Genomic DNA, 14,776 nt, shown 5'->3' with positions numbered 1-14,776 from the left:
TTGGATAATAAGCTCAGAGTCCTAACCTGATAAGTTAAACAGACCTTGGACAACTTAAATGAAAATGCTCGGCAAGATGCTGAGATTACTGTACTAGAAGGACATGCCCAAACTATTAATCAGATCGCCCAAGAAAGGGTGAAGATGATGTTAGGCAACAGAACCAAACCCTATGTAGCATCTATGGGCAGTGGATGGTCGAGCAGTTAAGAGCGAATCTCGACCAGGTTAGCAGGGGGAAAGGTCTGTCCTGGATCAGTGATGAACAAATTTCCTGTACCGGGGAAAAAGACACCCCAATGTCACTAACTGTCAATTACGGCAACTGACCAAGGTCTGGTCTAACGATAGTTGTAGAGGAATCCCAGGGACTGCACTGGGAATAGTCTTGGGGATCCCAGTAATTTTAAAAGATAAGGTTGGGTTGAGACTTTTTGAAGCTGAAAATATAGGGATCATTAAAGGAGGGATGTGGATGGGATACCAGAGGACTCTACCATATGTGGGTGAGAAAGGAGGGAAGCTCATAGGCACCAGTCTGGAGAAATGTGAATACACAGACAAAATGGTTGTGTGTCCATATCCGGTGTATGAAAATGAACATGCCCTGTGTGGATTCAAAACAACCACTGACCTAAATTGTACATTGGAAATTCGAAATTTGGAAAGGGATGTCACCCGGGTGGCTTACAGGAGGGAGAGAGAATATTGTATTCCAACACTACCTTTTGCATTAAACCACAGATTCGTGCTAGAATAGGATTAATTGAGATGGTAGACATACACAGAAGAGAGAAAACACTAATAAATGCTAACGAGAAATTGAGACAAAGCTTGAGAGACTATTCTGAAAAATTTGATACTGGGATAACATTTCTTCCCGAGAAACTTCAGAAATTCAGACACAATTGATTACAGCACACAAGACCTTTGTCAAAGTGGTGCAACAAACAGGGGAAATAGAAAAGAACATTAGTGAAATTAGAGTCACTACATGGTGGGAGGACCTCTAGGATTGGAGTTCAAATGTCCAAATCCACCAATGGGTCTGCATTCTGTCACCTGCTGTAATAGGAATCCTACTTATGGCAGTTTACCTAACCATCCTCACATTCAAATTCGCTCAATGGAAGAAGGAATTTCTTCAAAACTTGGACTCAGTAAGGGCCATCCGACATTGGGAGAGGCCCTACAATCAAGAGCCTTGATACTATCCCATCTATATTTAATATGTACAGTCACTTCTCATTTTGTACTATTTATTGCTCTGATCTTTATATATCCGATTGATGTATTGTTTCTTTTTTTAAATTATTTTACTTTGTTTAAATTTTTTGGTACTATTTAGAGAAGTTTAGTATGATCAGAAGTAGGCAGCACAGCTTTATCAAGGGCAGGTCATGCCTTACGAGCCTAGTTGAGTTTTTTGAAAATGTGACTGAACACATTGACGAAGGAAGAGCAGTGGACGTGGTTTATATGGACTTCAGCAAGGCGTTTGATAAGGTCCCCCATGCAAGACTTCTTGAGAAGGTGAGAGGGCATGGGATCCAAGGGGCTGTTGCCTTGTGGATCCAGAACTGGCTTGCCTGCAGAAGGCAGAGAGTGGTTGTGGATGGGTCTTTTTCTGCATGGAGGTCGGTCACGAGTGGAGTGCCCCAGGGACCTGTTCTAGGACCCTTGCTGTTTGTCATTTTCATAAATGACCTGGATGAGGAAGTGGAGGGATGGGTTGGTAAGTTTGCCGACGACACAAAGGTTGGTGGTGTTGTGGATAGTCTGGAGGGATGTCAGAAGTTGCAGCGAGACATAGATAGGATACAAGACTGGTCGGAGAAATGGCAGATGGACTTCAACACAGATAAATGTGTAGTGGTCCATTTTGGCAGGTCCAATGGGATGAAGGAGTATAATATCAAGGGTAGGACTCTTAGCAGTGCAGAAGAACCTTGGGGTCCGGGTCCATAGGACTCTTGAATTGGCCTCGCTAGTGGAGGATGTGGTCAAGAAGGCATATGGTATACTAGCCTTCATTAATCGAGGGATTGAGTTTAGGAGTCGGGAGATAATGCTGCAACTTTATCAGACCCTTGTCAGACCCCACTTGGAGTACTGTACGCAGTTCTGGTCGCCTCACTACAAGAAGGATGTGGAAGCTATTGAAAGGGTGCAGAGGAGATTTACAAGGACGTTGCCTGGAGTGGGTGGCATGCCTTATGAGGATAGGTTGAGGGAGCTAGGTCTCTTCTCCCTGGAGAGATGAAGGATGAGAGGTGACCTGATAGAGGTTTATAAGATGTTAGAGGTATAGTTACGGTGGATTCTCAGAGGCTATTTCCCAGGGCTGAAATGATCGCTATGAGAGGACACAGGTTTAAGGTGCTGGGGAGTAGGTACAGAGGAGATGTCAGGGTTAAGTTTTTCACTCAGACAGTGGTCAGTGAGTGGAATCGGCTGCCGTCGGTGGTGGTGGAGGCGAACTTGCTGGGGTCTTTTAAGAGACTTCGGGGTGAGTACATGGGATTTAATGGGGTTGAGGGTTATAGATAGGCCTGGTAGGTAGGGATATGATTGGCGCAACTTGTGGGCCGAAGGGCCTGTTTGTGCTGTAGTGTTCTATGCTCTATGTTTTATGTTCTATTGTGGGTTAGGGATGATACTATCAACCCCGGATTCGGGCTACTTGCTTGCTGAGATGGTTTGGTGAGAATCATGTGATCCAGTTGGCTGACGCTCACTGGGTCAAGAGGAGGGAACGTAATAGTAATATAAACAGGGCTGATACGGTTTTAAGGCTGATAAAATTGGATATCCTAAATTAAAGAATTGGCCATATTAAAATCAAACACAGTCAAACCTCGAGCAAGCCAACTGTACAATACACAAACCTGTCTGGGCCTGATTCAGCAATCAGCCATCAAAGGTCGTTGCAACCTACTGATACTTAGCAGGATATCATTGCACCCCATTGAAATGCACCAGGCTATTGTTAGAAGTCCAGACCGGGCCAGACTTTCTGTCACCGAGAATTCTTGCAGTTGGCTAAATCTGATAACAGGTTACATATGAGCAACAGCATGGAGATGGACACCTGGGGGCGGACCCTGGTGTCCTGTCAGGCAGACATCAAGAAACCCACTGGGTATTGGAACTCCCTCCTGGGACCTCATTGTCTGGAAGCCAGAGAAGTTTCTGGAATGGCAAGAAGGCAGGGGGAATAAAAGGACACATTTTCAGACACCAGCAGCGAAGACTCGACGAGAGAGATGACCTTGACCATTCGAAAGACTGACCAGAGAAGGAAGGAAAGAAGAAGCTGCCATCGAGACTCACCTTCGTCATGATGGACTGGAGGGACTCAGAGAATCGAGCCTGCAGTTTTAACCAAACCATCTTTGCAGGTAGTACACTTGAATTTGGGGTATCCTCTTGTTTTATGTGGGTAATTTAAGGGTTAATAGTGTTATTCTTAATAAACTTGTTGAACCTTTACTTGTGTTTGTCCATTGTCTATCTTGCAAATAAAGAGAATTAACAGGTACAATAGGGTCATTCAAAATGAGAGAAAAGCAAAGGGGCCATTTGCAGTGAGAGAGAGAAGGAATGGTGCCATTTACAATGAGAGAGGAGCAACAGGAACATCCACAGTGAGAGAAGCAATGGGACCATTCATAGTGAGAAAGGAGCAATGGGGCAATTTACAGTGAGATATGAGCAAGAGAGTCATTCAGAATGAGAGAGAAGCAACAAGATCATTCACAGTGAGAGAGGAACAATGTGGTCTTTCACAGTAAGAGAAGAGCAACAGGGTCATTCAAAATGAGAGAGGAGCAAAGGGACCATTCACAGTGAGAGAGGATCACAGGGCAATTCACAGTGAGAGAGGGGCAAAGGGATCATTCACAGTGAGAGAGGGGTAATGGGGCCATTCACAGTGAAAGAGAAACAACGGGACCATTCATAGTGAGAAAGGAGCAACAGGGCAGTGAGATATGAGCAAGAGGGTCATTCAGAACGAGAGAGAAGCATCCAGACCATTCACAGTGAGTGTGTAGTAAAAGGGATCTTCACGGTAAATGTAACAATGGGCTGTTCACAATGAGAGAGGATCAAAGGGCCATTCATAATCAGAGAGGAGCAACTGGGCCATTTACAGTGAGAGAGGAGCAAAGGGAACATTCACAGTTGAGAGAAGGACAGCAAGGAGGTTCACAGCAAGGGGGGGGTGGGCAACAGGGTCATTCATAGTGAGAGAAGCAACAGGGCAATTCACAGTGAGATGAGCAAGAGAGAGAATTAAGAATGAGAGAGAAGCAACAGAATCATTCACAGTTGAGAGACGAGCAACAGGGTCATTCAAGATGAGAGAGGAGCAAAGGAGCCATTCACAGTGAGAGAAGGCCAAAAGGGCCATTCACAGTGAGAGAGAAGCAACAGGGCCATCTACGGCGACACGGTAGTACAATGGTTAGCACCGCTGATTCACAGCTCCAGGGACGTGGGTTCGATTCCCGGCCTGGGTCACTGTATGGAGTTTGCACATTCTCCTCAGGTCTGCTTGGGTTTGCTCCAGGTGCTCCAGTTTCCCCCTACAGTCCAAAGATGTGCAGGTTAGATTGATTGGCAATGCTAAAATTGCCCTTAGTGTCCTGAGATGCGTAGGTTAGAGAGATTAGTGGGTAAATGTGGAGGGATATGGGGGTAGGGCCTGTGTGGGATTCTGGTTGCTGCAAACTCGATGCGCCAGGTAGCCTCTTTCTGTACTGTAGGGTTTCTATGATTCTAGTTGAGAGAAGGGCAACAGAGCCATTGACAGTGAAAGAGGGTCAACAGGGCCATTCACAGAGAGAGAGAGGGGTAACGGGACCATTCATAGTGAGAAGAGCAATGCAGCCATTCCCAGTGAGATATGAGCAAGAGGGGCATTCAGAACGAGAGAAACATTTGGACCAGTCACAGTGAGTGTGTAGTAATCGGGACATTCACAGTGAGAGAGAAGCAACGGAACCATTCATAGTGAGAGAGGAGTAATGGGTCAATTCACAATGAGATATGAGCAAAAGGGTCATTCAGAATGAGAGAGAAGCATCCCAATCTTTCACAGTGAGTGTGTATTAACAGGGACGTTCACAGTAAATATAACAATGGGGCGATTCACAGTGAGAGAAGGGCAACAGGGTCATTCAGAATGAGAGAGAAGCAATTGGACCCTTCATAGCGAGAGGGGAGCAATGGGATCATGGACAACGAGAGATGAGCAAGGAGGTCATTGACAGTGGGAGAGAAGCAACCGGGTCATTGACCTTGAGAGCGGAGCAACAGGATCATTGACAGTGAGATACGAACAACGGACCCATTCACACTGAAAGATCGGGCAATGGGGCCATTCACAGTTGAGAGAGGGACAACAAAGCCATTGACAGTGAGAGAGGGGCAACAGCGCCATTAACAGTGAGAGAGGGGCAACGAGGCCATTTACAGTGAGAGCGGGCAATGGGGCCATTCACAGTGATAGAGAGTCAATGGGGTCATTCACAGTGAGAGGTGCAACAGGCCATTCATAGCAAGAGAGGACCAACAGAGCAATTCACAGTGAGAGACGAGCAAGAGCACCATTCAGAACAAGAGAGGAGCAAAGGCACACTGGGTCATTGACAATGAGAGGCAACAGAGCCATTCACAGTGAGAGGCAGGAAACAGGGACCATTCACAGTTGAGCGAGGGGCAACTGGGCTGGGCCATTCACAGTGACAGAGGGGCAATAGGGCCATTCATAGTAAGAGGGGGGCAAACAGGCCATTTACAGTGGGAGAGGGACAGTGGAGCCATTCAGTGTGAAAGAGGAGCAACAGGGCCATTCACAGTGAGAGTGTAGCAACAGCCATTCACAGTGAGAGACAGGCAGCAGGTCCATTCACAGTGCGTGAAGGGCAACAGGGCCACTCACAGTGAGAGAGTAGCAATGGAACAGTTCACAGTGAGCAAGGGGCAATGGGGCCATTCACAGGTGACGGAGGATCAACAGACCATTCACAGTGAGAGTGTAGCAACGGCCATTCACAGTGAGAGAAAGGCAATGGGGCGTACAAACTGTGAGACGAGGAATAAGGCCATTCACAGTGAGTGAAGGGCAATGATCATTTACAATGGGAGAGGAGCAATGCGGCCATTCACAGTTGAGAAAGGAGCAACAGGCCACTCACCGATCACAGAGAGGCAATAGGGCCTTTGACAATGAGAGAGGAGGAACAGGGTCATTGACAGTGGGAACAGAGCAACGGGACCATTCACAGTGAGAGAGGAGTAACAGGGCCATTGACAGTGAGAGAAGGGCAATGCGACCAATCTCACTGAGAAAGGAGCAATGGGTCCAAGCACAGTGAATAAAGAGCAAGGGGGCCATTCATAGTGAGAGAGGAGCAATGGGGCCATTCACAGTGAGAGTGGAGCAACAGGATTATTCACAGTTGAGCGAGGGGCAAACAGATCGGGCAATTCTCAGTGACAGAGGAGAAACGGCGCCATTTACAGCGAGAGAGGACCGGGGGGGGCCAATGATAGCAAGAGAAGGGCAATGGGGCCACTCACAGTAAGAGAGGAGCAACACAACTATTCACAGTTGAGAAAGGAGCAACAGGGCCATTCACAGTGAAGAGGGCAATAGATCCATTGAAAGTGAGAGAAGGGCTCAGGGGCCTTCTCAGTGAGACAGGTGCAATGGGTCCATGCACAGTGAGTGAAGGGCAATGGGGCCATTCACAGTTGAGAACGGAGCAACAGGCCATTCACAGTGAAAGAGAGACAACGGGGCTATTCGCAGTGAGCGAGGGACAACGGGGCCATTCACAGTGAGCAAGGGGAAACCTGGCCATTCATAGCGAGAGAGTGGCAACGGGGCCATTTGCAGTGAGCGAGGGCAACAAGGCCATTTACAGTGAGAGAGGAGCAATGGGACCATTCACAGTGAGAAAGGGGCATCGGGGCCAATCATCGTGAGAGAGGAGCAACGGGACCATTCACAGTGAGAATGTAGCAGAAGAGCCATTCACCGTGAGAGAGGAGCAGCAGGGCCATTCTCAGCAAGAGAGGATCAAATGGACCATTATAGTGAGAGTACTGCTACGGGGTCATTCACAGTGAGAGATGAACAATAGGGTGATTCAGAATGAGAGAGGAGCAACAGTGAAGAGGAGCAACAGAGCCAATGCCAGTGAGAGAAGGGCATTGGGGTCATTCACAATGAGAGAGGGGAAATGGGTCCATGCACAGTGAGTGAAGGGCAACAACACCATTCACAGTGACAGAGGAACAACATAGCCATTCATAGCGAGAGAGGAGTAATGGTGCCATTCATAATGGAAGAGAAGCAACGGGACCATACATAGTCATGAGATGCTGGTGTTGGACTTGGGTAAACACAGTAAGAAGTCTCACAACACCAGATTAAAGTCCAACAGGTTTATTTGATAGCAAAAGCCATTAGCGCTGCTCCTTCGACAGGTAAGTGAGAGTTCTGTTCACAAACACGGCATATAAAGACACAAACTCAATTTACAAGATAATGGTTGGACTGCGAGTCTTTACAGGTAATCAAATCGTAAAGGTACAGACAATGTGAGTGGAGAGAGTGTTAAGCACAGGCTAGGTATTGTCTCCAGCCAGGACAGTTAGAGAGATTTTGCAAGCCCAAGCAAGTCATGGGGGTTACTGATAGTGTGACATGAGCCGAGATCGTCCTCATGTGTGCAGAACTTGGCTGTCAGTCTCTGCTCAGCCATCTGCGTTGTTGTGTGTCATGAAGGCCACCTTGGGGAACGCTTACCCAAAGATCAGAGGCCGAATGCCCATGACTGCTGAAATGTTCCCCAACAATCTCTTGCCTGGTGATTTATCTGTTGTCGTAGTGCCTGCATGGTCTCCCCAATGTACCCTGCCTTGGGATATCCTTTCCTGCAGCGTATCAGGTAGACAACATTGGCCGAGTTGCAAGAATATGTGCCGTGTATCTGGTAGGTGGTGTTCTCATGTGAGATGATGGCATCCATGTCAGTGATCCGCCATGTCTTGCAGAGGTTCCTGTGGCAGGGTTGTGAGGCGTCATGGACATTGTTCTCCTGAAGGTTGAGCAATTTACTGCGGACAATGGTCTGTTTGAGGTTATGCGGTTGTTTGAAGGCAAGAAGTGGGGGTGTGGGGATGGCCTTGGCAAAATGTTCGTCTTCATCAATGACATGTTGAAGGCTCCAGAGAAGATGTCATTGCGTCTCCGCTCCGGGGAAGTACTGGACGTTGAAGGGTACTCTGTCCACCGTGTCCCATGTTTATCTTTTGAGGGGGTTGGTGCGGTTTTCTGCTGTGATGCATCGGAACTGTTGATTGATGAGTCGAGCATCATATCCTATTCATATGAGGGCATCTTTCAGCATAGAACATAGAAAAACTACAGCACAAACAGGCCCTTCGGCCCACAAGTTGCACCGATGATATCCATACTTACTAGGCTTACCTACAACCCTCAATCCCATTAAGTTCCATGTACTTATCCAAAAGTGTCTTGAAAGACCCTATCGAATTTGCCTCCAACACCACCGATGGCAGCCAATTCCACTCACCCACCACCCTCTGAGTGAAAAACTTACCCCTGATATCTCCTTTGTACCTACTCCCCAGCACCTTAACCCTGTGTCCTCTCACAGCAACCATTCCAGCCCTTGGAAAAATCCTCTGAGAATCCACCTGATCTATACTTCTCAACATCTTATACACTTCTTTCAGGTCGCCTCTCATCCTTCGTCTCTCTAAGGAGAAAAGACCAAGCTCCCTCAACCTATCCTCATGAGGCATGCCACCCAATCCAGGCAACATCCTTGTAAATCTCCTCTGCACCCTTTCTATGACTTCCACATCCCTCCTGTAATGAGGCAACCAGAACTGAGCACAGTATTCCAAGAGAGGTCTGACGAGGGTCTTATAAAGCTGCAACATTATCTCCCAACTCCTAAACTCAATCCCTCGGTTGATGAAGGCCAGTACACCATACGCCTTCTTAACCACATCCTCTATCTGCGAGGCCAATTTAAGAGTCCTATGGACCAGGACGCCAAGGTCCTTCTGATCCTCTACACTGCTAAGAGTCTTACCCTTGATGTTATACTCCTTCATCCCATTTGACCTGCCAAAATGGATCACTACACATATATCCACATTGAAGTCCATCTGCCACTTCTCCGCCCAGCCTTGCACCCTATCTATGTCATGCTGCAACCTCTGGCATCCCTCCAAACTATCTACAACACCACCAACATTCATGTCATCAGCAAACTTACCAACTCATCCCTTCACTTCCTCATCCAGGTCATTTATGAAAATGACAAACAGCAAGGGAACCAGAACAGATCCCTGGGGCACTCGACTGGTGACCGACCTCCATGCAGAAAAAGACCCATCCACAACCACTCTCTGCCTTCTGCGGGCAAACCAGTTCTGGATCCACAAGGCAACAGCCCCTTGGATCCCATGCCCTCTCACTTTCTCAAGAAGTCTTGCATGGGGGACCTTATCAAATGCCTTGCTGAAGTTCATATAAATCACGTCCACTGCTCTTCCTTCGTCAATGTAATTAGTCACATTTTCAAAGAACTCAACCAGGCTCAGAAGGCATGACCTGCCTTTGACAAAGCAGTGCTGACTACTATTGAGCGTACTAAATTTCTCTAAATGTTCATAAATCCTGTCCCTCAGAATCTTCTCCATCAACTTACCAACCACTAAGGTTAGACTCACCGGTCAGTAATTTCCTGGGCTATCCCTATTCTCTTTCTTGAATATAGGAACCACATTCGCAATCCTCCAGTCCTCCGGAACCTCTCCTGTCTCCATTGACGATGCAAAGGTCATCGCCAGAGGTTCTGCAATCTCTTCCCTGGCCTCCCACAGTAACCTGGGGTACATCCCATCTGGTCCCAGTGATTTATCTATCTTGATGCTATTCAAAACTTCCAACACATCCTCTTTCTTAATGTCCACATACTCAAGCTTTTCACTCCGCCAGAAGCTTGCACTTCAATCACCCAGATCTTTTTCAACCGTGAATACCGAGGTAAAGTATTCATTGAGCACCTCTTCTATTTCTACCGGTTCTATACAAACTTTCCCACCGTCACATTTTATAGGTCCTATTCCTTCACATCTCATCCTTCTACTCTTCACATATTTGTAGAATGCCTTGGGGTTTTCCTTAATCTTACCTGCCAAGGCCTTCTCATGACCCCTTCTGGCTCTCCTAATTTCCTTCTTAAGTTCCTTCTTCTAAGCCGTATACTCCTCTAGATCCCTAACGTCTCCTAGCTCTCTGAACCTTTTGTATGCATTACTTTTCTTTTTCATTCCAACTTTCGTGCACCACGGTTCCCGTAACCTACCTAGCGTCTGTTGCGATCCTCCTCAGATAAGAAGGTCCTGAGTATATGGAGAGCTTGTCCATAGGGGATGTCTTCTTTAACATGTTTAGAGTGGAAGCTGGAGACGTGGAGCATTGTGAGGTTATCCGTGGGCTTGCGGTACAGTGAGGTGCTGAGGTGACCGTCCTTGATGAAAATGCGTGTGTCCAAGAATGCAACCAATTCCAGAGAGTAGTCCATGGTGAGTCTGGTGGTGAGATGGAACTTGTTGGTGTCATCATATAGTTTTTTCAGTGATTGTTCACCACAAGTCCAAAGAAAGAAAATGTCATCAATGTATAGCATTGGTTGAAAGTCCTGTGTGGTGAAGAGGTGTTGTTCGATCCTGTGCATGAAGATTTTGGCATATTGAGGTGCGAATTTGGTCCCCATGGTTGTTCTGTGTGTCTGGATGAAGAACTGGTTGTTGAAGGTGAAGACATTGTGGTGCAGGATGAAGCAAATGAGTTGTAAAATTGCATCTGGAGATCGGTAGTTGTCAGTGTTGAGTACTGAGGCAGCTGCAGCAATGCCATCGTCGTGGGGGATGTTGGTATAGGGTTCTGAGACATCCATTGTGACAAAGAGTGCTCCTGGTTCAACTACTCCACGTGTGCTGAGTTTCTGTAGGAAGTCCATAGGGTCCCGACAAAAGCTGAAGGTTCTTTGTACAATGGGTTTCAGGATGCCCTCGACGTAGCCACGGAGGTTCTCGCACAGGGTCCCATTGCCCGATATGATGGGACGGCCAGGTGTGTTTGCCTTGTGTATCTTTGGGTGGCAGTAGAGATCTCCAGTGGGTACGTGGGATGAGAGCACAGAGGGTGCTCTGAAGGTCCAGATCACAGGTCTTGATCAGTCTGTTGAGTTGATGAGTGTGTTCTTTTGTCAGACCTGCGGGTAACTGTCTGTAGTGTTCCTCGTTGTTCTGTTGTCTGTACACTTCTTTGCAGTAATCTGTTCTGTTCAGTATGATGATGGCCCCTCCTTTGTCTGCTGGCTTGATGACAATGTTCCGGTTGGTCTGTGCGTTGTACTTGGGTGATGTTTGCAGCTATTTTGTGAGTGCAGCTGATGAATCTGGTGTTGATGCACCTCCATGACGGCTTGGACATACGTATCAAGTTGAGGACAGCGGCCTTCCGGAGGAATCCAATTCAACTCTTTCCTCTTTGGTTGCTGCGCTGCAGATCTGTTGGCTGTTCCAGTTCATTGGCTCACTCATTGTGTTCGCTGTTGGCCTCTTGGGGCTTGTGGAAGCAGCCTCATTCACCTGATAAATTCTTCTGTGTCTGCTGTGAGACTGATGGAGTCTATTTGGTGTGGAACAGAAATTGAGCCCTTCAATTTCATATGGTTGAAGTGTGTAGTCTGACAAGTTGACAATGGCCTTCCCTGCAGTGGTACTGTTTTCTACTGTGGTACCAGGGGACGCTTGGTTGCTGCTGGTGGTGATGCCAAGTTTCTCAAGTTTACTGTTCTTGGTGTGCATGTAGATGATGCAGCTCCTTTGTCTTGTCTGCTTGGCAGAGTTTCACAGCCAGTCCGCGTCCACCATTCATAGTGACAGGGGAGCAACATGGCCATTCACTGAGAGAGGGGTGACAGAGTCAATCACAGTGAGAGATGATCAACAGGGCCATTCACAATGAGAGATGAGCAACAGGATCATTCAGAATGAGAAAGGAGCAACAGGGTCATTGGCAGCGAGAGAGGAGCAATGGGACCATTCACATTGAGAGAGGGGAAACAGAGTCATTAACAGTGAGAGAGGGGCAATGGGGCCATTCACAGTGGGAGATGGGCAACGGGATCATTGACAGTGAGAGAGGAGCAGCAGGGCCAATCACAATGAGAGTGTAGCAACAGGGCCGTTAACACTGACAGAGGAGCACCGGAACCATTGACGGTGAGAGAAGGGCAACTGGGCCATTGACAGTGAGAATGGAGCAACGGGTTGTTCACAGTGTGAGGAGAAACAAGAGCCATCCATAGTGAGAGAACAGCAATGGGGCCATTGACAGTGAGAGAGGAGCACTGGGGCCAATCACAGTGAGAGAGGGGCAAGAAGGCCATTCACAGTGAGAGACAAGCAAAAGGATCACTCAGAAGAGAGTGGAGCAATGGGACCATTCACAGCAAGGGAGGAGCATTGGGATTATTCACAGTGCGAGAGGAGCAATGGAGATATTGACAGTGAGAGAGGATAAATGGGGCCATTAACAGTGAGAGTGTAGCAGTGGGGTCATTCACAGTGAGGGAAGAGCAACGGGGACATTCACGATGAGAGACGTGCAATGGGACCATTCACAATGAGAGAGGGCAGTAGGGATATTGACAGTGGGAGTGGAGCACTGGGACCATTGTCAGCAATAGTGGAGCGATAGAGTCTTTGTCAGCGAGGAAGGAGCAACGGGGTCATTTTTAGTACAAGAGAAGCAATGGGTCATTAACAACAAGAGAGGAGCAACATGGTCTTTGACAGCGAGAGATAAGCAATGGGGTCATTGACAGTGAGGGAGGAGCAACTGGGACTGATGTGGGGTAATTTGAGATGGCCAATAATGTTTTAACTTAAACAATGCAAAACTTACAAGGCAAGTATCTCTGCTTAAAGACGTAACATTTAGTTAAAATGAAAACACTATAAGCAGCTGCTCGGAGATCATCAAATGTGTTGAGCAGCTCTGGAATAGAGCAGCAGAACCTCTCCAATGAATCTAACATTTGCAATCAAAAACCAATCAATTACTGATATTCTTATCAATCATTCCCACCTCACACTAGTTTAAAACCAATTAGATTCAATATACATACATCAATAATAATCCCTGACATATCCCTCAGCCAGTTGCTTATTGCCATTTAAACTAGACTGCTGAATTTTCAACAGAATAAAAGAGAAACATTTCCCAATAGTTGTCCACTCAGATCCAAATTCCCAGTACCCTCAATCTGGCTGAAATCTCACTCCAGCTGATAGGACCTGCATAAGCTCACTGGTCATGTGCTTGCTAAAATACTGCCTTATTTCCAGCTGAGGTGACCTGGGATGATTCTCCTAAAATTGTCAATGTGAGAGGAGCAATGGGGTCATTCACAGCAAGAGAGGGGCAACAGGGAGTGTTGTGGGGTAATTTGAGATGGCCAATAATGTTTTAACTTAAACAATGCAAAACTTACAAGGCAAGTATCTCTGCTTAAAGGCGTAACGTTTAAAATTCCTAAATGTTCACACTTATTTGACTCAGTAAGGATTAACACTCCGCGACGTGCATATCTGTGTACACTGCGTTTATTTCAGTGATGATCAACAATGCAGCATGTGTATCTTTGTACACTGTGTGTGTGTCTCAGTGAGTTTTAATACTCTGCAGCACACTGAGTCAGAGAGGAATAACACTCTGTATACATATGATTCAGTGATAATTAACATGCTGCAGCATGTGTATCTGTGTACACATGTGTGTCTCAGTGAGGTTCAGCACTCTGCAGCATGTGCATCTGTACAGCGTGTGTGAGTGTCTCGATGAGGATTAACACTTTGCAGTGTCTGTCTGTGTACACTGTGTTTGAGTGTCTTAGTGAGGATTAACGCACTGCGGCATGTATAACTGCACATTTTGTGTCAGTGAATAATAACACGGCAACATGTATATCTGTGTACACTGTTTTTGTTCAGTGATGATTAGCAGTGCAGCATGTGTATCTGTGAATGCTGTGTGTGAGAATCTGTGATGTTTAACTCACTGCAACATGTGTATCTGTGTACAAAGACCAAAGAACAAAAAAAATTACAACACAGGATTAGGGCCTTTGGCCCTCAAGCCTGCACCGACCATGCTGTCCAATTGAACTAAAACACTCTACTGTTCCAGGACCGTGTCCATCTATTCCCATCTTATTCATGTATTTGTCCAGGCACCCCTTAAAACTCACTATCGTATCTGCTTCCACTACCTCCCCTAGCAGCGAGTTCCAGGCACCCACCACCCTCTGTATAAAAAACTTGCTTCATACATCTCTTTTAAACCTTGCCCCTCGAACCTTAAACCTATGCCCCCTAATAATTGACTCTTCTACCCTGAGAAAAAGTTTCTGACTATCCACTCTGTCCATGCCCCTCATAGTCTTGTAGACTTCTATCATGTCGCCCCCTCAACTCCATCTTTCCAACCTCTCCTCATAGCTAATGTTCTCCATACCAGGCAACATCCTGGTAAATCTTTTCTGTACCCTCTCCAAAGTGTCTACATCCTTCAGGTAGTGTGGCGACCAGAATTGAACATTATATTCCAAGTGCGGCCTCACTAAGGTTCTATAGAGCTGCAACATGA

The sequence above is a fragment of the Carcharhinus amblyrhynchos genome, chromosome 4 (assembly GCF_965287045.1).
Source record: "Carcharhinus amblyrhynchos chromosome 4, sCarAmb.v2.hapA, whole genome shotgun sequence".
NCBI classification, from domain to species: domain Eukaryota; kingdom Metazoa; phylum Chordata; class Chondrichthyes; order Carcharhiniformes; family Carcharhinidae; genus Carcharhinus; species Carcharhinus amblyrhynchos.
This window is presented reverse-complemented; position numbering follows the sequence as displayed.